The sequence below is a fragment of the Myxocyprinus asiaticus genome, chromosome 31 (genome assembly GCF_019703515.2).
Source record: "Myxocyprinus asiaticus isolate MX2 ecotype Aquarium Trade chromosome 31, UBuf_Myxa_2, whole genome shotgun sequence".
NCBI lineage: Eukaryota > Metazoa > Chordata > Actinopteri > Cypriniformes > Catostomidae > Myxocyprinus > Myxocyprinus asiaticus.
In genome coordinates, this window is record NC_059374.1 from 4,581,771 (window position 1) to 4,606,583 (window position 24,813).

Here is a 24,813-nt window from a genome sequence, read left to right on the forward strand (position 1 = left end):
TCTGAATCTTATATACTGCACCTTTAAAATGGTAGAAGTGGCAGTTGAGTGAAACAGGAGGGTGTTGCAAGTTAGAGTTTTATTTGATCACGTTTATGATGCTGTGTAAATGTAGCCGATTCTCTCTTAATTTAACTGATATTTACAATTGAAGCTTATTTATTTCTTTGGATTTTAGAAAAACAAATCAAGTAATACTGTGAATGCAGTACCATGAATTATAGATGTCAACGGTTTGATAACCGTCTCTTTTTAAAACCGTGGTATACCGTGAAACCGGGACACCGTTACATCCCTAGGCATAACTTAGCAATATTTCTGAGGTGGAAGAATGCTGTTCTACAAACATTGGAAATGTGGTTTTCAAAGGACAGATTGCCATCAAATATAACATCTTAAGTTCTTTGCTGTAGAAGACGACGTGACGGTACATCCATCAAGAGTCAAATTATATTTTAGCATCTTATTTTAAGAGGTTTTTGGTCCAATAATTAGTACCTCTGTTTTGTCAGAATTGAGCAGAAGGAAATTTCTAGCCATCCAATTTTTTATATAATTGATACACTCTGCTGACTTGGAGAAATGTTAAAATTTCATCAGGTTTTGAGGAAATATAAAGTTGGGTGTCATCAGCATAACAGGGAAAATTAATTCCACGGTTCCTTATGATGTCTCTTAGGTGAAGCATATATAAGGAGAAAAGGAGAGGCCCTAAAATAATCCCTGTGGCACTGCCTGCTTTAGTTTGATCTGACAATACCTCATTTACACAGATAAAGTAGTAGCGGTCAGATAAATATGACCTAAACCAAGCTAATGCCTGTCCACAAATGCCAACATAATTCTCAAGCCTGTCCAAGAGAATTCGGAGTGTCTAAACTGCACTAAGATCTAAAAGCACTAGAAGAGAAATGCAGCCGTGATCAGATGATAAGAGCAAGTCATTTGAAACTCTGATAAGTGCAGTCTCTGTGCTATGATGGGGCCTAAATCCTGACCTAAATTCTTCATATATACATTTTGTTTTGTTCTGTAAAAATTAACAGTTGGGAAGACAGTACCTTTTCTAGTGTTTTCGACATAAATTAGAGATTTGAGATCGGTCTATAATTAGCCAACTCTCAAGGATCAAGCTGTGGTTTCTTGAAAAGTGGTTTAATAACTGCTACCTTACATTTTCTTGGGACATGCCCTAAGGAAAATGAGGAGTTAATAATATTAAGAAGAGATTCTGATATGACAGGAAACACCTCTTTTAATAGCTTGGTCAGTATTGAATCTAACATACATGTTGTTGATTTTGATGTTTTGTTAAGTTTGTTTAGCTCTTCCTGTCCTTTGACAGCGAAGGATTGAAGTTGCTCTCGGGGAATAATATGAGACACTGTGTTCAGAGGTGCTATTGCTGATGGTTGCATAATTCCAATTTTGTTTTTGATGATTTCAATTTTATCATTAAAGAAATTCATAAAGCCTTTACTACTGTGCTGCAATGGAATTTCTGGTTCAGTCGAAGCTTTATTCCTCACTAATTTATCCACAGGACTGAATAGACACCGAGGATTATTGTGGTTATTTTCTATGAGTTTGCTAAAATATCCAGACCTGGCAACTTTTAGAGCCTTCCTGTAGCTAGAGACACTATCATTCCATGCACCATGAAAGACCTCGAAGTTTGTACTCTTCTACTTGTGCTCCATTTTTCAAGCTGCTCTCTTGAGAACATGAGTGTGTTCATTGTACCACGGTGTGGGGCTTTTCTCTTTAATTTTCTTTAATTGAAGGGGGGCGACACTATCAAGAGTGCTACAGAAGACTGTATCTATATTTTCTGTGATTACATCAAATTCTTCTACATTTTTTGGTTTACTGAGTATTTGAGAATCTGGAATGTTATTAGTGAAGCTATCTTTAGTGTTTGAAAGAATAGTTCTACCCGATCGATAATGCGGCATAGATTGAGTGACCTTGGCTAAGCACAGCATACAAGAGACGAGGTAATAATCTGAGATGTCATCGTTCTGCACCAGAATTGCTATATTATCAACATCAATTCCATATGACAGAATTAAATCCAGCATATGATTATGAGTTGATCCTGTCACATTTTGTCTGACCCCAACAGAGTTGAGAATATCGATAAATGCTAATCCCATTGTATAATTTTCATTATCTATGTGAATGTTGAAATCACCAACTAATCGTATACAAAGCTCTATCCACAGTAATTACTAGATTTGACAAAAAATCTGCAAATTCTCTAAGGAAATCAGAATATGGCCCTGGTGGTCTATATACTGTATCAAGGACAAAAGAAAAAAATATTAAAAACAGAGCGAATATAAACTATGGTCTGTAATAAATTCATTTACAATTAGTGCTTTGTATGAAAGCAATCTAATGTTTAGTAGCTCTATTTTTATATGATGTTTATCTTGAATTTTTGTTGTTGTTATTTTCAAGTTTGATACTAATCTACTATAAACCTTGTCAAATTTGCTTGTCAGTTTACATCGAAAATACACATTAGCTGGACCAGTTTTTATTTATTTATTTTTATAAATTTTTTTTTTTTTAGCTAAAGCAGCACAAAATATAATACAACTGTTGTCAGAATGTATTGCTTGTTTGAAATATGGTATTTGCTCGTAGTCTTTACCAATCGTTTTCAAAATATTGGTGACCTGACTTGCCTTACATTTTCTTAATACTTAGCTATCTAACTGTGGGAAAAACATAGACTTCTATTGTTTTTATATAAAGCTAATTATAATCACTATGGAATCACCCAAACCTACTTTTTGCATTTTTTTTTTAGAATAAAAACATTTGAAAAATTATTTATGTCGCCAAAGGGAAGAGAGAGAGAGACACCAGCATGCTCCACCCACAGCTGAAACTGGACCTTTGTTCAGTCTGGTCTCAGTAGGTAACTGATTAACGCCTTTTTAGTCTGTGTGTTTGTGTGTGTGAGTATAGAAATTTTGCTGCTAGGGCTTGGCGATTAATCACATTTTATTTTCAATTACAATTTTGATTATGAAAACGATTATGAAAACAAGATGAGTGAGATAAAATGATTATTGTGCCACATTCCGTTTCGCAATGAAACACCCCAGCGTTTATATCTTTAAAGCATCCTCTATTAAAGTTCAAATAATAAGGAAGCGGGTTATGAAAATAAACTCCGAAACTGGCATTTCTCTGTGCGATCATGAGTTGCATGAAATGACCGGGGAAGATATTTAATCTTCTCCCGGTTGATGCACACTCTGGCGCAGGGACGTGCGTTACTCACGCGCGTTTGCAGCAGCTAGATTATTACGTGATGGCTAGCGACATAGTGAATCATAATATATGTGTCACATTCACTGTGTGTATCTTATCATGAAGAAAATTGGTGATACGCAGCTCTATTAAGAGGAGAATGTTTGTTTTTTGTGAGTTCAAGATGGATCGAAGTGAACATAAATGTGGGAGTGTTAGCCCATTATACACTTATTAGTCTTTTTTTGGCTTGTTTTCCAAAATAATATCTAAAACTCCTTTAAAACAATGTACATTTAATTTAGGAGCTATACTGTAGAAGAAAAAATTGTTATCAGAGAATGTTGAATAAAATATTTAATCAGGGCTCGACATTAATGCTTGTCTGGGACAAGTGGATGTTTGAAGGGGCAAGTGAAAGAGAATTTAACTTTCCTGACCAATTAATATGTCAATAATGAAAAAATAACCAACTATATAGATTGACAAGCGTTGTATGTGTGTGTTCTGAAACTGCTCGCGCTAATGCGCACCTGAACAGTCAAATACATTTCAAAATTCCACCAAAATGCCCGTCTTGGTGAGGTATTCATGTAAACACAGAGAGTGATGTCTAAAGTGAACGTAAACAGCAGAGAAAAAAGCAGATTTGTATTAAAATGTCGGACTTGTAAGTATAAATGTAAGTTAATAGACCTGCTGCTGTCTAGTGTGTCATTATAATAATCAAACAACCAGAACAAGAAAATGAGAAAACACACTGCTCTTGACTGAATAATGTTAGTAGCTTTAAAAAGTATTAATGTATTATAATCATACAGTAAAGACCAGTAGTAGTTTTATGTTGCATTTCATTCCGAATGTTTACTTGAAACTGCTGTTAAAAATAATGATAATGAATATTGATAATGATATTGGAATTTTAGTTTGGAAGATGGAATTCACAAAATTATTATTTTGACTTGACAAAACCATCACACTGTTATTGTACAGATATGGTTTAGGGTTTTTCCAAAATTATTACCTTCTACAGCTTACAAGCTACATCCACCAGACTAAGTAAGCTCAGACCTTCAGACTGTTCTGACTTAGTGTGATATATCAGACGAATGGCTGATTTATACTTATGTGTTGAACCTACAGCGTAGGCTATGCAGAGCCATGGCAGTGATGGTGTAGCCTACGCTGTAGCCTGTCGTGGACCTCTCCAAAAATGTACAACTTGTCGCATCAATGCAGAACATGATTGATCCACTTTGTGACCAGAGACTGTCCCCCAGGATGATAAAAAATACATCTTAAGTAGCCATCCCATTTTCTTAAAGATTATTTTAAGAGCTATGCATCATATCACATTGTATTTGGAGCATTGTTTTCATTGGGAACATCTGCTGTTTTTATATTCTGTTAATGATTCATGAAGTAACAAGCAAAAACAGACAAACAGACACCTCTGTTAACAACTGGTATGTTTGGTATGTACATTATTTTATGATGTTTTGACCGCATGTTCGACAGGATGGTGTACAATAAATAATATTTCATATGTTTTTTTGATGAACTCATTTTAAATGCTACAATAATTTTAAAAATACTTTTGAATCCACAAATTACATTGCATTTGTTTATTTATGAAATGTATAATTATTTCAGAAATGATGGCATTTTCTCTCAATACGCTAGACTTTGGCTTTGTACTCGCAGAACGATGCAGACACAACAACGCAGAACTTTATATGCCAACCAGAACCTATGGCGTAGGTTTTACACAGAAGAATAAATCTGCCTTTATGGTTGTCTGTCTGTCTTTGTGTCTGTCTGTTGGTCGTTAAAATTAACGCAGTTAATGCAGTAAAACTTTTTTGCACTTCCTGAAACCTCACTAATGTTTTTCTCTACTTCTTGTGGCTAAAATTGGCATATTTTAATTTCCAAGAGGTACACGCTCAACTCGACTGCACATCCCTAGTACAGAAACTGATTTTGCGTGCTTACGGCTGGGCGGTATGGCAATATATACCGTGGAGAAGGAATAAAATGTCAACTGGTAGAGATTTTTCTATACCATCTATATCGCGGTATGTAAATAAATGTGTGTGCGCGACGGTCCTCCTGGCTGCATGTGAGACTGATAGCGAGAGACGAACACAGAACGAGAGAGACCCAGCATGTGTGTAATAGAGACTGAGCGCAGCCAGAGGAAAATATAGTTTTGAGATTTTTAACCTCATCAAATTAAACTATTATCTTGACACTGTAAAAAGTGAATTGTTGGGCAAAGTTCAAAAATCAAGGCAACATGATGCAGTAAGACCATTGCATTCTCTCTCAACTACTGTCTTAATAATTGCTTTCTTTAGTCACTGAGTTTGTTCACTAAATGCAAAATAATTTGTTCACCCAATAAAGTTTTGTCGAGACAACTACAGATTTCTTGTTCAGTAAATTATCAGTTATCAATACAAGGACTTTTATTCCATCACCATTTCATTTTTATATACGTTTTTATTTTACATTTATATGAAGTTAACTCAATAAGTAAGGTAAGAGAATTCCTGAAATACTTTGGTACAGACACAGTTAGACCTCAACCCTTTACCCACAAACCTCAATAACAGTGACAAACTTCTAAGTAAAAAGATTATTTCTGAACATCACCAAACAATAATTTATCAAGCAGTGGCAACAGAAATGACAACAACAACAGCACAAATAAAATCAATAAAAAGCAAAAAATATGCCTATAATAATAACATATAACACGCATCATTTATTAATGTTGCAATGCATGCAAATCAGCAACATTGTTCAATATAAAGTTGTTTGTTCAGGCAACATTTGGAGGAATATTGTTGGTCTAACATGTTTTTATGTAGATGCAAAGTAATTCACATCATATTATCTGTTACTCAAAAAAGCCATATGCTGGATAAAATGTAATTGCATTTTTTAAAGTGTATGTATTTTGTCTAATAATGCATTTGCAATGTACACTTCAGTTTGTCTTGCCAATAAAGATTGATATAAATTGAATCTGCCCATTTGATCCTATTCTTAAAAAAGTCCACTGGAAAACGGCAGAAGATTTTGCCCAACTTTTAATTATAGCATTTTCGCTGATTTTATGGCATGTATACATATATTTGTTTAAAAGATTTATATCTGTTAAAAAGTAAACTCTATTCCCCAAAAAACATTTTAACATGTTTATATTAAAATAATTAAAATAAATAACTAACCTATTCTTGCAAAAAAAAGTTTACGCTTAAAACGTTAAAGTTCCCGTATGCATAAGTCAGGCATATGAGGTATCATTCGAAAGCTTTGAATCTGAACTTTTCAGAGATATCCATCACTTCTGCATTTATGTTACTTAAAATAACAAAATAAGGCCTTAAAACATCCGCGTAGCAAATAAGCGCCACCAAGTAGTTATGTGGTAGAAATATGATTATGAATATAAAAGTCACTTAATTAGACAAATCATATATCAAGTGAAAGCTCTCATTCTCAGGAACAAGACTGTATAGTTTGTGTTGCACTAATATAACAGTTTAAAAGATTTTCAAAAGAATCACAAGTGAAATATGATATTTGTTAGACATCAAATACAAACGTCTCTTTTATGCACCAATAACTGCCCCAAATTGCTAAAAACTTTATATCTGATTTTACCTTAGGAAGTTCTTTAAAAAAATGAGCCATTGTTTATTTGTCTGTGTGCTTGCTTGTGTGAATAATCCAATGTTATATCTCAGATGTCCAGAACAATATATGCAGTGTCGCAGGAAAAGAATGCTAAACAAATCATCAGAAATATGTTATCGACATTTTATAAAATGTTATACATCGCAAAGAATCTCAGCTTTTTAATGATACCTACTCATGAGTACAGTAAAAATATTATTATTAGCCCTATAGAAATACAATGTTATTAAAATTAAGTTAGTTTGATTTCCCACAGTACCTTGAAGAAAAACCGTCAAATTCAATGTTAAATTTTAAAGCTAAAATATGACCAAAATGATGAAAATCTAATAAAATAACATTTGTAAAATTAATATTTCATAATGTACCAAGTTCGAAGCCCCCCTGTATAATTTACAGCTTTAGCTGAGAATTTATTTTATATAAATAGCTTGTAAAACCTGTGTAAACATGATATGCAACTGCATAATTATGTTACATTTTTGATAATTGCAGTTTTGTAATAAACCAACTTTGCGCATGTGAATGACCATGTGCTGTATGTCCACCACTACAGAAGCCCATTTTTGACCCTGGAAAAATCCTGTTGCTTTATTTGCGCACCATCATTCATTGCACACACACTTGAGTGAACACATATTGGATGATGATTTGAAATAAAAAAATGTGTAAATCTTTATTTGTTTTTGTTGAAATGAGTTATAAATGAAGTGAGAAAGTATAGTGCTCTTTGTTTATGATGAGGTTTATAATGTTGACGCGTGTTTGCAGATCTTGTACAGTTCCTTAAGCCCAGACCAGTGTGAGCTATGGCTTGTCAAAACACCCATTTGACATCATAATCACAACTTTACTACAGAAAAAGCTAGTCAGAGGCTTTACAAATATAATTACAGAAGTGGCCAACACTGAGATCATCTTGAGTTCCTGTAAATCATAATGATGCCCATGAAAACATGTTGAATGTGTCATTATTCTGAGCAAAGTGTATTCCCCTTTTTGAGCCGAATGACACAATCTTTCACACAAATCCAACAAGGGATGTGAATCATAATGAATTTGATGATTTTGGTTCAGATTCCAATTCCTCTTAATGATTCCGGTTCCGGTACATTGTCTTTACATAAAGACTTTACTTTAGACCTACACTACCATTTAAAAGTTTTAGATCTGTAAGATTTTTTAATGTTTTTAAAAGAAGTCTCTTCTGCTCACCAAGGCTGCATTAATTTGATCCAAAATACAGCAAAAACAGTAATATTGTGAAATATTTTAACAATTTAAAAGAATTGTTTTCTATTTGAATATATTGTAAAATGCAATTTATTCCTGTGATCAAAGCTGAATTTTCAGCATCATTACTGCAGTCTTCAGTGTCACATGATCCTTCAGAAATCATTCGAATATGCTGATTTTCTAATATGGGCATATTTACAGCACATTTTACACATTTACAGCCGAACAGATATTTGCAAGCACAAGCTTCATTGATGATAATGAGGCAGCATAAACACTAGTTAAAATATAATCTAAACATTCATATTATTTTTATATCATATTACATATCATATTTATATCATACAGCATACAATTTAAATACCTGCTTTAGCCGAAACAACATTTAAATGTAACTAAAACTTGCCTATTAGGACATATTTCAAATGTCAATACTCTGAATACTGGCTGGCAAGTCTGGAAATAGTCCAGCTAGTAAAATACGTACATGTTTATATAAAATAGCATGTCAACTAATGTAAGTAAAACTAAATGACTTATCCGGAATTGTATCCTTGGCTGGATCAAGTCGCTCTTCAAAATGTAAACATTCATAGTCAGAGTCCTGCTCTTCTTCTGAGGAAAATGTGAACTCTTCATCACTATCCAGGACCATCTGTAGAGCTTCCTCACCTGTGTAGCGTGCCATCTTCCAAACGCGCAGGAAAGTGAATGAATCTGATGATGAACTTGATGCTTTTTAAGGCATTGTTGGGGGCGTTTACCGTTTGCATTGATCGCCTCAGCATATTACCATATGAATAGCGTGCTCTGCTGGTGGGTGGGATCACATTAGCGATAATTAGCTGAGCCAGGAGAAACTGTACATTGCTTTGTTTCATATTTGTTTTAAATTTGAAAGGTTTTATTTAAAAGTAGACATTTTAAGCTTTCTTTAGACATATGTTTCATGTTTGTCTGATAAGTATTCACGGAGTTTCAGTTCATTTTTGTGACGTGTTTTAGAAAGATGCTCGCAGAGACAGTGAAGGCTGAAAGCGCACCCTGTTTATTTTCTTTATTTTACAAAAGCACAAGGTTTTGTTGTTATTGTGAGTGTACACAAAAGTAGACCCTTTATAGTCTCTAATGATGTCTTACACTTATCTCTATGCACAAAAATGACGTAGTATTTGAAGTTGTTTCCGCTGTTATGAGGAAAAAATTCAGCAGGACGCGCCGGCTCGTCCATTGACCCCAGAGGGTTAACTATTCCATTAATGAGCCTTTAAATACTTTTTGATGAGAAAAAAAACAAAAACATTTCTGCCACACAAAAATACCACACAAACAAATTTATTCCATGACTGTTCCGACTGATTCATAAAAAAGATCTAGCTCATGAGAGTCATTTGTCAGCTAATCGGTCTACTGTGGTTGTGCTATATGTTCTTGACTCGCTAAAAAGAACCAGCTCATAAGAGTCATTTGTTAGTGAATCTGACTTCTCTGGTCTGGCTGTATGTTGTTGATTCACAAAAAAAAAAAAGAAGACGGCTCATGAGAGTCATTTATTAGTGAATTGTGCTACACTGTTCACGCTGTATGTTTTTGATTCACCAAAAAGAACCGGCTCATAAGAGTCATTTGTTAATGAATCTTATTTCACTGGTCACGCTGTATGTTTTTAATTCACTTAAAAGTACCGGCTCATAAGAGTCATTCTTTCGGGAATTGAACTACATGGTCATGCTGTATTTTTTTGATTCACTGAAAAGTACCGGCTCATGAGAGTCATTTGTTAGTGAATCGTGCTACAGTGTTCATGCTGTCTTTTTTTGATTCACTTAAGGTGCTTTCACACTGGCAGTAATGTGAAAGCTGTCATGCAGACCGGGGAGCGCACCGCGATATCGAACCCGAGACTACCTGTAGGAGGTGGTCTGAGTTCGGTTGCAATGGAACTGTAGCACGATTCGCGTGAATGTGAAAGCAACTCTGACCTGGGTGCGCACTCGTTCAAGAAGTAAAGTAACCTGCGCATGCGTTTTAGCCGATGACCGCATCTATCTATCTATCTACACACCTTATAAATACTATATATAAATACTATTATAGGTTATAAATATAGGGTATAATAGGAGATGACAGTGGTGATAACTTCACCTTGGACACGAGCGTGAGTAAGCGTGCAGTGTAAACAAAGATGCAAATGAATTCCTTGCAATCAGCTGTCTCCTCAAAAAAAACGCTGTTTGCGAGCAGTAGCAAGCCACCTTCCCCTGGACATCTGATGAGTTACTCCATGAAGCGCACATATATGCAGTTGTTCACTCTGCTGTGCATAATGGCACCAAAAAAAAAATGGAAAAATATTATGAGTTGCGTTGTGTTCTCCATGCATGTTTGTGATGGCGTAAGATGAACGCAAGTGGACCGGGGTTTCGATAGAATCAAGTGAGTGTGAAACCAGACCAAAGCTTCGGGGGGCACCGGGAACAATCACACTCTGAATCGGACCGCAGCAAACGTGCCCAGTGTGAAAGCCCCCTTTAAAGAGCCAGCTCACGAGAATCATTTGTTAGTGAATTGTGCTACACTGTTCACACTGTATGTTTTTGATTCACTAAAAGAACTGGCTCATAAGTGTCATGTGTTAGTGAATCGGCTACAGTGTTCGTGCTGTCTTTTTTTGATTCACTTAAAAGAACCAGCTCAAGAGAGTCATTTGTTGGTTAATCTTGCTACACTGGTCACGCTGTATGTTTTTGATTAATTCCTTTGGGAATTGGGCCTTGAGTAAATCAGGGCCAATATTGGGAAAAGTAGATGGAATTTTTGAGTTCTGAAAGTTACAGCATAGTGTTATAAGTCACAAGATCAAGAAAAGCAGTTTTTCCTTCATGTTCTAAAAGAGTTCTTGCCCACTGCTATTAAATTTGTGCCTTTTGATGTCAGGTCTGAGAATGATTTGTCAAAGCATTGATATTTTACATTGATGACTTCCTCTCCAATCATTCCCAAGGTCAACATTACTAATGAAAGCTTCCTGAAGTTTCGTTCTTGACTTCTTAAAGGTGGAAAACTGGCAACTCTTAACTGGTTGACAACTGGTTTAGCAAAGGCCAGATTTTATCCTGTGTGTTAGAGGTGTTGTGGGAAGGGGGATGTAGCTCTATGTGGAATCTGGATTCTTTACATTCCAGAGTAAGAGCGAGAGGCAGATCAGGGCAGATGAGGAAAAGAGAGGAACATGTCGGGGTAGGATGGCCGTGTGGGTTGTACCGCTCTATCTCCCTCTGTTTGCCCTGAGATAAGGACGCAGTAGTTGTGTGTGTTTCTGCTTGTACACATGAGTAATAGTTACACACTCTTGTGTGAATGTGGCTGAGGGTGGATTGTGTGCGTAAGTGGCGGTGCTCAAAGCATTCTGCAGTGCGTTTGTGCATACGTCAGTGATGGGGGCTTTGTGCATTGTGTGTTACGTCCTGCTAGCATTGTCTCCTTGGAGCCAATAGGAGTGAGAAAGTATGTGTGTGTGTGTGGCAGAGAGATGGAGAGGGATTGACCATTTTCCCCCTTGTAAAAACAGACCAGCCATTCTGGGCCCCCTTGACACCCAGTTACCATCACAATAAAGTACTGTGGTGGTATCATGCTATAGTAATGATATCAGATGGTAATACCATGTTACTTAGATACACCGATCAGCCACAACATTAAAACTGCCTGCCTAATATTGTGTAGGCCCCCCTCATGCCGCCAAATCAGCGCCAACTCGCATCTCAGAATAGCATTCAGAGATGATATTCTTCTCACCACAATTGTACAGAGCGGTTATCTGAGTTACTGTAGGCTTTGTCAGTTCAAACCATTCTCTGTTGACCTCTCTCATCAATAAGGCGTTTCGTCCACAGAACTGCCACTCACTGGATGTTTTTTGTTTTTGGCACCATTCTGGGTAAACTCTAGAGACTGATGTGCGTGAAAATCGCAGGAGATCTAATATATCTTATCAGCCAATCGTGTGGCAGCAGTGCAGTGCATAAAATCATTCAGATGGGGTCAGGAGCTTCAGTTAATGTTCACATCAACAATCAGAATGGAGAAAAAAATGTGGTCTCAATGATTTGGACCATGGCATGGTTGTTGGTATCATTATTTAATATTACAGAGTACCAGTAGATTAACATAATCACGTGTTTGCACATGCTGATACCAGGTTGAAAACTTGAGAAACATTTTTGTGTTTAAACAAATTGAACCTAGAATATCAGTTTTTATTTGGTTAATCTTTAACCTGATATTAAAGCAGCTTCTTTCACACGCTCTCTCTCTCTCTCTCTCTCTCTCTCTCTCCGCTTGTGCATGTGTGAGAGATCACTTCCACGAGTGGTGCTCATCAGTCATCCATGACTTTTTAAAGGATAATGTTTTCCAAATGTTTTCCATCATTTTGACAGATTAAAAAAAAGAAAGATAACCATTAAAAATCAGTGCACAAGTTTTCATTTTATCCATCTTAAAGGTAAGCTACACCCTGGTAAAATGGTTCTAAATTTTTACTTACTGAAAACTCTAATATTGGCTATATCATCATATCAAATGTACATATACAAATAGAATGGCATGCGTATGCAAACATAAAACTACTTGTGTCGAAACTCTGTATCAGGCAATATTTAAGACTAGGTAATTGGTATTTGTATCTGTCTTCAAAAATTGGTATTGTTGCATCTCTTATTACCATGTTTCAAAGTGCCAAAAAAAACATGGTATTACCATGGTGCGGTTCCAGAAAACATGGTATTACCATGGGGCGGTTCCAGAAAACACGATATTACCATGGTGCGGTTCCAGAAAACACGGTATTACCAGGGTGCGGTTCCAGAAAACGCGGTATTACCAGGGTGCGGTTCCAGAAAACGTGGTATTACCAGGGTGCGGTTCCAGAAAACACGGTATTACCAGGGTGCGGTTCCAGAAAACATGGTATTACATTACCCTGGTGCGGTTCCAAAAAACATGGTATTGTATTACCAGGGTGCAGTTCCAAAAAACATTGTATTACCAGGGTGCGGTTCCAGAAAACATGGTATTACCAGGGTGTAGTTCCAAAAAACATGGTATTACCAGGGTGTAGTTCCAAAAAATATGAAAGTACCATGGTGCATCTCCAAAAAAACCATGGTAGTACCAAAAACATGGTATCACCATTGTGCATATCCAAAAAAATGGTATAACTATGGTGCAGTTCAAAAATACATAGTATTACCATGGTGCATCTCTAAAAAACCGGGGTAGGACCAAAAAATTGGTATTACCATGTTTAAAAGTGCCAAAAAAACATGGTAGTGGCAAAAAAAATATGGCATTACCATCGTGCCATGGCACTTTTTGTTAGTAAATGCAACACAAAATACATGAGAATGTCAATATGTGTTTTTTTTTAGGTATGTGTAAAACATTGAGTACACTACAGAGATGATAACTACAAAGTATTTCAGTGAGTTTTACACAAACACACATACACACAAGTGAAAATATACAACTGTAAGTGAAATGTCCCTTAAAGTACCCACAAACCTTGAAACAATTGTTCCTAGCCAGAGATCGTTTTCACATGAGGAAGGGACTATATTCATCTGTAATCTATGTGACTTTAAAATGGATGCGTCCAGGTGTCTCTCGCTATATTGGCTAATTGCTTAATTGCACCTCGTAAACAAGATCATCCTAAAGGGTTGTTCACCCAAAATTAAAACAAATTCTGTCATCATTTACTCAACCTCATATTATCCCAAACCTGAATGAGTTTCTTTCTTGGAACAAAAACTGAGATTTTAGGTAGAATGTAAACCTCAGTGACCATTCACTTTCATCTGGAAAGAAGATGCAACTTTATAGTGACTATCGTCCTGCCTGACCTCTCCTTTTGAGTTCCACGGAATAAAGTTAGTCAGACAGGATTGGAACAAAATAAGGGTGAGTAAAAGATGACCGAACTTTCATTTTTGGCTGAACTATCCTTAACTATGGGGACACATATACTGTCCTTTATGACAGACTCTCTTCATCTCCAGAATTCTCACCTGACTCATCTCTGTGTCTCTCTGTCAGATGCAGCATCCTCTTCCTCCCATGATGGAGCCTACTGAGAAATAAGATACTCTGGAGACAGCAGGTGAGTGTATGTGTGTCTGTCTAATTAATTAATTAATCACATATAAAAATATTTGCTGAAAAAGGCCCTTAAATTAAGATATTTCAGCATATAATTATAAATGTAATTGAGATAATATCATTTTTGTGGCACATGACTTTATCAGTCACTGTGGTTATGTTGGGTTTCACTGGTTTTTAGCATCTCTATCATAAACGCAGCATTTTTAGGACACTGTATCATGTTAAATGTAGTTTAAAACTTAAAAAACGTGAGACCCCTGCACTCTGCTCCATCCAGCTGTCTTTGATCAGCTGTCAGTTTGTTGCTCATACAGCTGGAGCTGTTTATTGGAGACTGAGACTCGCGAAAGCAAGGCGTGTTGCGAGCTGCGAGGCGATCGTCTTCTGCAACTGCTGTTGGGTCCTTGAGTAACGTATAATGTGGGAGGACGGGCAGTCGGTTGAGTTACTGGTGCCCCCCTAGGGTAAGATGGTGCCCTACGCAGACTGCGTAATATGCGTATTGGTAGTGTAGGTACTGTGGTTGTGTGTGCACGTTTTAGCTCCCTTGTACTTTGGATAAAATAATCTTTCAGCATATTGTGGAAAAGGTCCGTAAATCTTGTGTGTGTGTGTGCGCGCTAGCACTTCCATAGGATGTGGTATCTGGTAAGCGGATTAATTCAGACGGTTGGTTAACACCTCCAGTGAGGGCAGGTTCTTGTGAGCATAGTTTTATATCTCAGCACAGTGGCTGTTTTGACACAAGTCAACCCTTTAGTCCTTTTTCTCATGGCTTTTGGCACATGAACACACTCTTATACAAATTCTCTTGTGTTGGTCTGACACTGCTTTCACTCAGATTTCTTCAACATTAGGCCACAGTTCTGTGAGGCCTTAGGGCTGATGTTTCCCAGCATGCTGATGCAATGATGAGGTCATGAGGTGGTACTGTCTGCGCCCAAACATTCCTGACTCTCTTTTTCTTTCTCAGTATTGCAGTAACTTAAAGGGATAGTTCATCCAAAATGAAAATGTTGTAATATTTTACTCACACATATGCTGTATCAACCATATGCTATTATTCTTTCTGTGGAACACAAAAGGAGACATTTAGAAGAATATTAATGCAACTCTTTTACAACAGTTCATAGTAGGTCTGGGAGATATGGGCAAAAATATTTTCATGAATTTATTTATATAATTATTTTTTCATATTGTTTGATTTCGATATTTATCACGATATACACTGGCGGCCAAAAGTTTGGAGTAATGAACAGATTTTGCTCTTATGGAAAGAAATTGGTGATTTTATTCACCAAAGTGGCATTCAACTGATCACAATGTATAGTCAGGACATTAATAACATGAAAAATTACTATTACAGTTTGAAAAAAATGTTCAGAACTTCTTAAACTACTTCAAAGCTTTTCAAAACTCTAATCTTTTCTTTTTGTTTTTCTGTTTCAAAAGTGGCTTTTTCTTTGTAATTCTTCCCTTAAGGCCTGCACGCCTGAGTCTTCTCTATACTGTTGTACATGAAACTGGTGTTGAGCAGGTAGAATTCAATGAAGCTGTCAGCTGAGGACATGTGAGGTGTCTATTTCTCAAACTAGAGACTCTGATGTACTTATCCTCTTGTTTAGTTGTACATCTGGCCTTCCACATCTCTTTCTGTTCTTGTTAGAGCCAGTTGTCCTTTGTCTTTGAAGACTGTAGTGTACACCTTTGTATGAAATCTTCAGTTTTTTGGCAATTTCAAGCATTGTATAGCCTTCATTCCTCAAAACATTGATTGACTGATGAGTTTCTAGAGAAAGCTGTTTCTTTTTTGCCATTTTTGACCATGAAATGCCAGTCTATTGCATACTGTGGTACCTCAAAAACAAACACAGTGTTAAGCTTCATTTAATGAACCAAATAGCTTGCAGCTGTGTTTGATATAATGGCAAGTGATTTTCTAGAACCAAATTAGTAATTTAGCATGATTACTCATGGATAAGGTGTTGGAGTGATGGCTGCTGGAAATGAGACCTGTCTAGATTTGATCAAAAATGACTTTTTTTCAAATAGTGATGTTGCTGTTTTTTACATCAATAATGTCCTGACTATACAGTAATGCCACTTTGGTGAATTAAAGTATCAATTTCCTTCCGAAACAGCAAAATCTGTACATTATTCCAAACTTCTGGCCTCCAGTGTACATTTCATACCATTAGTGGGGGAAGAACTGCATTCCACATGTTTGTTGGACCTCAAGAATGAATTAAACATAACATGTTTGTTTATAAGTAAACCCCAGAGGGTAATCTACCTTTAAAGGGGTCATGAAATGCTCTTTTTTTTTTAATAGTTTATTATCTTCCCTGAGGCCCACTGTAATTTTGCGTCATAATTTAGTAATAAATTATAATTTTCCACCCTGTTTTTGGCCCTCTGTCTGAAATGCTCTGTTTTGGCCTAAGCACCTCCTTAAAACATCAACGTAAATGCCCACTGTTATGATTGGCTAACATTGTGCAGCCCTCGAATAGAGCCATTTTTGAAACTCAATTTATCTCAAGCACAACAGTTAACACTCACACACTGTCTACACCGGACGCGAGAGTCATGTCATGTCAGAAGCAATAGAACCCATTATAATCAATGATGCTGTCTACCACTGAAGCATCCGTTGCGGCGCGTCACGTTGCGCCGACAGTAAACAGATGTCCATTCCATTTTGTGGTGCTACTACTGCCAACAACACAAATAAACGGTTTAGAAAGTATGTGTCGACGCGCCCGGTGTAGACAGCTTCAAGCCGTTGCGTCACGTCGTGTCAACGGTCGAGCCCGGTGTAAACAGGATGTCAGCAGCACCATTAACTATCACACAGTCATGACATATGAAATATTCATTAATTAAACTGTTTACTCACGGGTTTTGTGATCGAATCTAAGTGTTTTAACTGCCCCATCCTTCAATAACAGTTCCTTTGCAAAGCTTGAATCGTAGTATGAGTGGTATGATATGAGCCGAACATATAATCCACTCAAAAATATGCTGAAGACACATCCACATTCAGTTTCCAGTATCATTCCTTCATGTTTTTCATACACCAGCCACTAAAAATAGCGCAGATGGGCGAAAGAGCGTGTCCATGACATGTTTGTACACAGCTGAATGACAGAGAGCTTCTCCTCTTAGATTGGAGGTGTGGGTTAGAGTTACTTTGACTTATAAAAAGCACTCACATTTTGAGTTTGCTATTCACAAGAAGTATCTGCTGATGTGGACCATGCCTCGCAAAAAAGAGATCACAGATTACCTACGGTCAAGAATTGTTGCTTTTCATAAAGCTGGAAAGGGTTACAAAGTTATCTCAAAGAGCTTAAATATTCATCTGTGCACAAATAGACAAACTGTCTATAAATGGAGACGATTTAGTACTGTGGCTACTCTCCTTAAAAGTGGCCGCCCAGCCAAGATGACTCAGTGGACACTCCCATGAATACTCAATGAGTTAAAAAGAAGTCAAAGGAGTCTAAAATGACAGCTAAAGACCACATCATTGGAGCTGGTTAACATTTCTGTTCTTGAGTCTACTATATGGAAAAAATTATACAGGCATTGTGTCCTTAGCAGGACACCATTAAGGAAACCACTGATTTCCAACAAAAACATTGAAGTTTGCCAAAGACCACCTTGACACTCCACAACACTAATGGGAAAATGTTTGGAATGATAAAACTAAGGTTTAATTGTTTGGGAAGAGCACGCAGCACTACATATGGCATAAAAAGGGCAGCGCATACCAACATGAAAACATCATCCTAATTGTGAAGTACAGTGGAGGGAGAATCATGAATTTGGGCTGCTTTGCTGCTTCTTGGCTTGAACCGCTTGCCATCATCGAGGGAAAAATGAATTCCCAAGTTTATCAAGATATCCTACAGGATAATGTCAGGGTTGCTGTGTGTCACCTGAAGCTCAGTAGAAGTTGAGTGATGAAGCAGGACAATGACCCTAAACATTGAAGGAAATCCACTACAGAATGGCTTCATAACAAAAAGAAAATCCACCTTTTGTAGTGGCCCACTCAGAGCCCAGAACTTAATCCAATAGAGATGCTGCGGAATGACCTCGAGAGCCGTTCACACCAGACATCCTTAGAATATGGCTGGACTGAAGCAGTTCTGTAAGGAAGAATGGTCCAAAATTCCTTCTGAATGTTGTGCTGGTCTTATCTGCAGCTACCGGAAACTCTTGGTTGAGGTTATTGCTGCCAAAGAAGGAATGGCCAGTTATTAAAAGAGTTCACTTTTTCCACAGCCCTATGAATGTTTATTGGGATGTTTGATAAAGACATGGAAGATTATAATTGTTAGCTTAAGCACATTGTGTTTGTCTGTACTTGTGACTTTAATGAAGATGAGATCACATTTATGATCAGTTAATGCAGAAAACCAACTAATTCCAAAGGGTTCACATAATTTTTCTTGCCACTGTATATAAGGTAAAATGAGTTGTTTTCTATAATTATTTCAGATGTACATTAACCTGCTTACATTTACGTGAGTGACACAAGTAAAGAAACCTGTTACATGTGTGCATATTTTATTACGTACAGTATAATCCAAAAAAATTGCTGAACCCAAATGTTGAAGCCTATTTTATTTCTTTAAAAATGAACTGATTAACTCGAAAAGATAGGACACCATAACAGGCCAATACACATGTTGAATCAAGCATGCAAATGATGAATATTGAGTTCACATTAAATCGGAACTGACTTTTCTAACTGAAGGCACATTATAAAAAAATCAGATACAAATCTGATTTATTTCTTCATGTGAAAGTGGCCCATATCGGATGTAAAAATGTCAGATTCAGTGCCCTTGTGACTGTTCACACTGTCATCCAATTTTAACATCTGTGTCACATATATGAATGTCAAAAGTGCTCTTCGGTACTTCAGTACTAAGTCGATACAAAAATAGAAAAGATGTCATGGTACCAGTGTTTCTGCAGTACTGGTAGTACCAACTCAAGTCGATCCCCGTGTGCTGTCTGACTGACACATGACTGCTTTGAAATGCTCACGCATGAATTTGACACATTTGGGTAAAAAATAGAATGCGCAGTTAATCAAAATAATGTCCTAGTGTTATTATTAAACCGCAAAAGGGTGTGATTTAATTCATTTGTGCTGCACGCTTTAAAGTGAATGTGTGAAGCCGTTCATATGCTAAAAACACAATATTATGAGCATCATCATGCTCCGCGCCTGTAGAACATATTTATATAATTAAATTGCAGCATTTTGCGCTTAAATTATTTTAATATTATTGAACATAAGCCCATCATTGGCCTACAGTTCACAGCAATCCATTTTACAATTGAATTCGTCAATCAGTCTGAAATGTATTATAAGGGCTTGTTTAAGGACACGTCAACGTACACCTGCGTCAGACGGATGCTTTTGGAGCGTCTTGCTTGCTTTGTGTCATAAACATACCGTTTTTAGGTCACTGTGTCAAGTTAAACAAAGTTTGAGGGGGGCCTGGATAGCTCAGTGGTAAAGATGCTGACTACCACCCCTGGAGTTTGAGTTCGAATTCGAATGCTGAGTGACTCCAGCCAGGTCTCCTAAGCAACCAAATTGGCCCGGATGCTAGGGAGGGTAGAGTCACATGGGATAACCTCCTCGTGGTCGCTATAATGTGGTTTGCTCTCGGTGGGGCACGTGGTGAGTTGTGCGTGGATGCCGCGGTGGATGGCGTGAAGCCTCCACACGCGCTATGTCTCCACGGTAACACGCTCAACAAGCCACGTGATAAGATGCGCAGATTTATGGCCTCAAACGCAGAGGCAACTGAGATTTGTCCTCCACCACCCAGATTGAGGTGAGTCACTACGCCACCATGAGGACTTAGAGTGCATTGGGAATTGGGCATTACAAATTGGGGAGAAAAAAAAAAGTGAAACTTTAAAAACACGTCTTTTAGATCCCTGCCTTCAGATTTGCGCTCCATCAAGCTGTGTGTTCTTAACTTGTGTTGTCTGCTGTCGGTAAGTGTGGTTTGTTCTCTGTCTGTATAAGCTGCGTGTTGCCCGTACAGCGAGTTTCGCTTAAAGCTCCCTGGAGAAAACAGGTGGTACTCCATGCTTGAATTGCTTATATGGAAGGAAACTCCTTATTACCTCCCAGGGACAAGATTAATTGCGTTAATTTTTTTTTAACACATTATGTTTTATATAAGTAATCGCACTGAAATAACGTGTTAAATCGACAGCCCTACTTTAAATTTAAACTTCTTACTGATTAGCTGTATGAAACTGTGGTTAACCTGTGCTGAGTTCAGGAAAGAAGTTTGCTTTTCCAGGTTGTTATATAAGTTTCAAATATTAAATTGTTTAATTTAGAATTAACAGAATATATAAGATTATATAAGACCTATAAATAAATGTCATAATTTCATTTCATAACAATATATAGTTCATAATTTCATATGTTTGTGATTGTAATGCATTAAGGATAGTTTCTATGATGACAGACACCCCCTTTTTAAATCTATGAGTCTGTTGTCCCTGGTGTGTGTGTGTGTGTGTGTAGTCTGCGTATTAGTTTGTTTTGCTTGTGCTCTCTTGACATGTCAACAGAGTAATATGACTCTGGCTGTTTCTTTCACTCTGTTTGATTGATAGAAGTAGAGATGTGTACAGAGAGTTTACTGAAGAGATTCAAAGAACGGCAGTGAGTAAGACAGAGGCAGGGCAGCCTTGCTTCGTAGAATCAGAAAAGGCAATTTGCATGTGGTTTTCCCCTGTTTGCCTATGAGACAGCGAGAGAAAGTTTACAGTTCATGTATTTTCTATTGTGAATGTGTTGATATGCTAAAAATGACTTGCTTTCTGTGACATCTATTGAACCCATTGACCTCTTTTGAAAGCACTTTGTGTTCGTATGTGTGCACCCACCAAGCTTTTTGTTAAACAGTGCCTCTGTAGGAAAATAAATAAATAATGCAAGACACAATCTATCTCTCCTTTGATAAGCAATTCACTTTCACAACATGGCAGGTTTTATGTTGCCAGAGCATCACACTGCCTTTTAAAATCTAAAGAGGAAGTGTCACATAAATGTTCTGCTGGATTTCCGACTCTTGACATTATGAAATAACACGGTCAGTTACAACAGAGCAACGAACGAAACATGCCTGACAGTTCTAAATGCATTGAATTACTGTCAGGATCTACTATTTGTTTGCACTTAGAAGTCTGGGAAATTCAGCAATGGTTTGTTGTCCTAAAGCGTAAACTCTAATGAACTTAGCCTAAACTTTTAAGCAACTTAAAGTTAATCCAAGGCATACTTTTAGGGGGTGGCAGGTGTTGAGGTCACAAATGTAATTTTAGATATTTAGGTGTACTACTGCTTTAACTGGTGGCTCCCTTTTTGAGCACAGACCTGACAAGGTCATAGCGAAAATAAACAACATTACATGTAAAGTCGGCATGTTGTTTCCGAGAGTTCCTGTACCCTAATATAGACCACATTATGATGACTCACCTACAAGCGCCATCTCCCATCAGACATTTTTGTATCGGGTCCAGCGTTTTACCTTGCCTTGGGATGCGACCTGAAGCATGTTGTGTCAGCAGTGTGGGAGACCCAGGTTTGGATCCCGCATTGAAACCTGGAAGTAATCGGGTTCGCATAATCATTGAGCGCAATTCGGAGGTTGCATTTTTCCATCTGACATTACGTTTTTACTAGGGTTGTCGATTTAACGCGTTAATTCAGTGTGATTAATTATTTAAAATATAACGTGTTAAAAAATTCAATTACACAATTAATTATGTCCCTGGACCGTAATATTCCTTCCATTTGAGCAATTCAAGCATGGAGTACCACCTGATTTCTCCAGGGGGCAGTAAGCGAAACTCGCTGTATAGGCAACATGCAGCTTATACAGAGAACAAACCACACTCAACGAGAGCAGACAACACAAGATGAGAACATGTTCTTGCGTACAAACACAGCTTGATGGGGCGCAAATCTGAAGGCAGGGATCTCAATATGTGTTTTTCTAAGTTTTAAACTTTGTTTAACTTGACACAGCGTATTTTTATGATGCAGCCGCGATACTCCAAAAGCAAAATGCAAAATTGATTGCTGTGAACTGTAGGCCAATGATGGGCTTATGTTCAATAATATGGAAATAAACAATATATCGCTTTCTAAAGCCACTTTTTGTGTTGTCTTTTTTAATGTGTAACTTGTGTGCCTAAATTTAATTTAATATAAATATAATGCATTATAATGTTCTGTATTATTATTTTTTATAATATATACACCGGTGGCCAAAGGTTTGGAATAATGTACAGATTTTGCTGTTTCAGAAGGAAATTGGTACTTTAATTCACCAAAGTGGCATTCAGTTGATGATAAAGTATAGTCAGGACATTACTGATGTGAAAAAACAGCACCATCACTATTTGAAAAAAGTCATTTTTGATCAAATCTAGAAAGGGCCCATTTCCAGCAGCCATCACTCCAACACCTTATCCTTGAGTAATCATGACAAATTACTAATTTGGTACTAGAAAATCACTTGCCATTATATCAAACACAGTTGAAAGCTACAGTGCTGCTCGAAAGTTTGTGAACCCTACAGAGAGAGTCAGTATTTTTGTAAAAAAATACTAAAATATCCTTATTAAATGTTAATCTGTATCCCAATTCATAATACTGACATTTCAAATAATGGATTCAAACAAAAGAAAATGATATATTGTCATTGTTTAACACAAGTGGTTGATTTAACAAAAACTCAGATTTCATGGGTGCAAAAATATGTGAACCCCTTCAGTTAATAGGGTATTGCACCTCCTTTCGCAGCAATAACCTCAACCAAACGGTTTCTGTAGCGACTAATCAGTCTCTCACATCTGCTTTGGGGGATTTTTGCCCACTCCTCCTTGCAGAACGCAGCCAGTCCAGTGAAGTTGGATGGGCGTCTGGCATGAACTGCCCACTTCAGGTCCCGCCACAGCATTTCAATTGGATTCAGGTCCGGACTTTGACTGGGCCAATCCAAAACACAAATCTTATTCTTCCTCAGCCATACTTCGGTTGTTTTGCTGAAAATGGATCATTATCACGTTGCATGATCCATTTTTCGGTCAAGCTTTAACTTCACAACTGACGGCTTGAGGATATGTTCCAGGATTTTACAATATTCCTCAGAATTCATGATTCTCTGGACTATGTGGAGTTGTGGTCCCGAGGACGAAAAGCAAGCCCAGATCTTAATGTTCCCACCACCATGCTTCACTGTTGGGAGAAGGTTCTTATGGTGGGATGCAGTGTTGACTTTTCGCCAAATGTGGCGGTTTTGGTTGACCAATCAGTTCAGTTTTGGACTCATCTGTCCACAGAATGGACTTCCAGAAAGCTTCAGGTTTCTCCAGGTACTCTCTGGCAAAGTTGAGACAGGACAGCTTTGTTCTTTTTTGAGAGCAGACGCTTCTTCCTAGCAACCCTCCCATGAAAGCCATGTTGGAGTTTTCTTCTTATTTTGGAAGCATGCACATGTGTCCCAGATGCAGCAAGAGAGGTCTGCAAATCCCTAGATGTTATGTTTGGGTTATTTTAAAATGTGGAAAAAGTGAAGCGCTGTAAATACTTTCCGGATGCACTGTAATAGTTTGTATAAGCCTACTTGTTTTTAAGGCCTAGAGTAAAGATTAAAATTTAATATTTTGTGTTTATTTAATTAATCAACCAACCAACCAACAGTATTTTTGACAGCAAAAACTAGGCAACAACTTTGGTATTACCAACAGGGAAATTCATTTAACAGTGACATTGAGCAGAAATCTTACATATAACCAGTTTTGAACAGAGCTGCTGATTAAAAAGTTCAATGATCAGCATCGGATGACTAGATGAAAAGAAAATTGGAGATTGGTATCAGATGTTAAATTCCTGATTGGAGATCCCTTGACTGGGTTTCAAAAACTAATGATGATTATTAGTGGGCCGAGACCCTATCACAAAATGGATAAAAAGAGGTACATGGTGGATGGGTACAATTTGAATTTTTTTTATATATATATATATATATATATATATATATATATATATATATATATATTGTGGGTGAATTGAAAAAAAGGTCTCAGTTTGGTTCTTTTTGAGAGGACTCAAGTCTGAAAACCCCAGTAGCCTTTTGGCAGTTGAACATGTAAAAAACATTACCGTTCTTTGTAAGTCATAATCGCAGGTCAAATCGCAATTGCAATATTTTTTTTAAATAATCACAATATGACTTTTTGTCCAATTTGTGCAGATCTAGTTTAAAGTGGATGATCTCTCTGTCTTCTCCCTCCTTGACTGCCCATCTTTACCCAGGCACCTCCAAAACTCCCAATCTCACAAAGAATCAGTGACAGGAGGTTGAAACATTT

The 24,813-nt window shown here is 37.2% G+C and overlaps 1 protein-coding gene across 5 annotated transcripts in view; it reads left to right on the forward strand.

The window, feature by feature from the left end:
- LOC127422253 (phosphatidylinositol 4,5-bisphosphate 3-kinase catalytic subunit beta isoform-like) overlaps positions 1–24,813 on the forward strand; it is a 118,976-nt gene that overhangs the window by 20,384 nt on the left and 73,779 nt on the right. For 3 of the 5 annotated variants that reach the window (XR_007894146.1, XM_051665635.1, XM_051665631.1), the window contains exon 2: positions 14,311–14,374. The exons of 1 other annotated variant lie outside the window; for it this stretch is intronic. The gene's annotated coding sequence lies outside the window, so the exon portion shown is untranslated. The remainder of the gene's footprint in view (positions 1–14,310; positions 14,375–24,813) is intronic. One more of the 5 variants, XM_051665633.1, reaches the window with a different exon arrangement.